Source organism: Grammomys surdaster, unplaced genomic scaffold (genome assembly GCF_004785775.1).
Source record: "Grammomys surdaster isolate TR1022 unplaced genomic scaffold, NIH_TR_1.0 210, whole genome shotgun sequence".
Classification (NCBI taxonomy): domain Eukaryota; kingdom Metazoa; phylum Chordata; class Mammalia; order Rodentia; family Muridae; genus Grammomys; species Grammomys surdaster.
Window position 1 is genome coordinate 2105579 of NW_021604655.1, and position 3213 is coordinate 2108791.

At 45.8% G+C, this 3213-nt stretch overlaps 1 long non-coding RNA gene across 1 annotated transcript; it reads right to left on the minus strand.

Moving 5' to 3' along the window:
- Positions 1 to 504: 504 nt before the first annotated feature.
- Positions 505 to 2432, minus strand: LOC114624749. Its single transcript, XR_003711970.1, has 2 exons — positions 2297 to 2432; positions 505 to 963 (listed from the first exon to the last, which is right to left on the minus strand). It is a non-coding gene; the product is annotated as an uncharacterized LOC114624749 (long non-coding RNA).
- Positions 2433 to 3213: the final 781 nt, after the last annotated feature.

The following is a 3213-nucleotide window of genomic DNA, read 5'->3' on the forward strand; positions in this document are numbered from 1 at the left end:
GCTCTGGTCTTAGTAATAGCTTATCTTCAGGCAAGCCATTTCTTCTAAGATTCAGTTTCATTATTTATGTAGTGGGGACAATAAAGCCTGATCCCATCCTCAAAGGTCCTGATTCTATAATGGCTTGGATACTTGGAATTTTCTCCAGTGTTCAGTGGGTTATTTTAAGGATCAAATGTACCAAACGCCATGGAATAGCACTGAGCACCAAGATACAATTCAGTAACAGTTCTTTTCCCTTCTCCTTTGATGTGTTCTTCCCTGACCAGAAACCGTTGTCTGTTTCTACTCCATACCTCTGACTGCACCATGTACAAGTGTATGCATGTGTCTGAGGACATCAAAATACACAGTCTTCTAAAGAAACTTACTCTGTGTGCTTTACTTGTTTGTCTAATCGGAAAACCCTCTTGTGCCAGGCACTGAGACGAAGTTCCCTGTCCTCATGGACTTACTCTCTTGGCTGGGAGTATTTTCATTGAAGACACGAGGAAAGCCAGGGAATAGCATAGAGAATGAGTGTTACGAGTAAATCAACACACGGTGAGAGAAAGTTTCTCTGAGAAGGCTCCCTCTCTGGTCTAGAGAAAGAGCCATACAACCTAGAATACCCCGGGAGAAGGGGCAGAGACAACCAAAATCCAAGGCAGGACTCAGGTAAGTGCTCCGGTCACTTATCCCCAGCCATAGGCTAAGATCAGAGTCTGGGAAAGGGGTGGCAGGTGCCATGTTGTGCCAGGAAGCAAACTCTTTTTAGTTTCTTGAGTCTCTTCTGCTCCAGTTTACTTCCTGTTTGAAAACCTCATCTTTCTCATCTGACTCTCTGACTTGCTTCATGGGCTGCTTCAGGGGGAGTCTTGCTACTTTCCTGCTCCGGGAAGGTCCTTCGGGCTTCAGGTGGATTAAGAAATGAGTCTGTAGTCTTTACCACTCAGGAGGCGGAGACAGCAGGATGGCTTAGCTCTGGAACCAGAGAACAACGTACAATACTGTGAGGTTTCTTCTCAGAACAACGCAAAATTTCTAGAACATAACTAACATAACATTTACAGGCAACACCCAGAAAGTATTCTGGTGGCTGGAGATGAGTTTCTGGGCTTCACCTTTTTAACAGCTGTTCAAACATTCAACCAACTACATTTGGAACCCTTGAGCTTTATTCTGTAGTTGCTTCCTACTGGGAGTAAGTGTATGTCCCTTACACCTGAGATGATATTGGTCCTTGACTCCGTTGCTACTTAAACACCTGGATTTCCTGCTGTGGCCTCTTTACCACCTATGTGATGAAGTATTATCTTGAAGTCTATTGTGCATTATACTAAACCTTTATTTTAAAAAGAACCATATCCCTTAGGCAAGCATAGCTGGCGTGAGGAGAGGAAAGGGCTTTTCATTAAAAGTGCAAATGAGGAGAGCAGTGGAGGAAAGGTCAGCCCCGCAGCTGCCGTGCAACCGAAGAGCTGACATTGGAATGTGTCATGTTGGAAATGCTGAAGGGGATGAGCTGAAGTTTCTGTATAAGACCATCATCGCTCGGGGTGTGGTGGTGAAAATTAGGTCAAGATGGAAGCAAGACTCTGTAGCGTCTCTCTCTCACACACACACTCACATGCGTGTACACACACGCACAAATAAATATAAAACAATATTAAAAGTTTCAAGATTCAGCTTCTCAGGGCTGGAGAGATGGCTCAGTGGTTAAGAGCACACTGATTGCTCTTCCAGAGGACCGGGGTTCAATTCCCCCAACCACATGGCAGCTCACAACTGTCTGTAACTCCAAGATTCAACACCCTCACACAGACATACTTGCAGGCAAAACACCAGTGCACATTGAACTGGCTGGGTTTGTGTCAACTTGACACAAGCTAGAGTCATCAGAGAGAAAGGACACTCAGTTAAGGAAATGCCTCTGTGAGATCCAGCTGCAAGGTATTTTCTCAGTTAGTGACCAGTGGAGGTCCAGCCTGTTGTGGGTGGTGGCATCCCTGGGCTGGTCGTCCTGAGTTCTATAAGAAAGCAGGTTGAGTAAGCCAGGGGAAGCAATCCAGTAAGCAGCATTTACTGTGGCCTCTGCATCAGCTCCTGCCTCCAGGTTCCTGCCCAGTTTGAGTTCCTGTCCTGACTTCCTTTGGTGACAAACAGTAATTTGGAAGTGTAAGCTGAATAAACCCTTTCCTCTCCAACTTGATTTTTTAGTCCTGGTGTTTTCTTCGCAGCAGTAGAAACCCTAACTAAGACATACATAAAAATAAAATAAAATTTTAAAAAAGACTCAGCTTCTCGACATTGTTACCTTAGGGGATGGATGTGTTCAAATCTCCTAGACTCAGGAGAGGAGCACAGAGGAGCTCCATTCAGAGGAACAGGTAGGCCCACACCATCTGCCTCAGGATTACTGGTCTTCAGCCTCAGCTACACAGAGCAGCTCCCCTGTACACGGCTGACAAAAGGCCAGGCAGGGATCCACGGCCTCCACACACCAGCACAACCTCCTCAGCAGAAGCCTCATTGGCGATGGACATTCAGCGTGCACAGTGAGGGAGGAAAGAGAGTAAGGGAACTCGGATGTCAGCACCTGGTCTGGGCTTCCCCTCACCTCTTTCCCTATTGGTCTAACCTCTGCCCACCAAGTACAGCCTCTGCCCACCAAGTCCACTTGCATTACCAGAGAAACTTAGAATCTTAAGGCCTGTAGCTTAGATAGCTTCATTCCAATTTAGCCATGAGTTGGCAGGGAAGGAGCTAGACACTAAATACAGTCCATTCTAGATTCCTGGGGCATTCCTCAACGTTCAAGAGGGAAGATGGGAACAAAATCACTATGTTGTGTTGTGTAATGAATAGTCCATACAAATTCTAAGCAATCTATCCTCACTTGGACAGTTGAAAGCTGAAGTTCAAAAAGATAAAAGTGCTAATGTGATGGGAACAGCTGAGCACTTTCTCACTGGATTTCAGGTCCACTCCACGAGATGGAGCCCATACCTGACACTGACAACGAGGCCAAGACCTAGGGGAAAACTTGATTCCATCATTCTGCTGAAGGAACATAGCGATAAAAGGATTCCTAATGACATACTGTGATACCCAGAAAGCCGAGCATTGCTCAACCCTCTTCGGAAAAACTCCTTTTTGCAGTAGATAGAAGTTAATACAGAGATCCACAACGGGACAACGTGCAGAGAGTGAGAGACTTTGAAGCAGTCACTG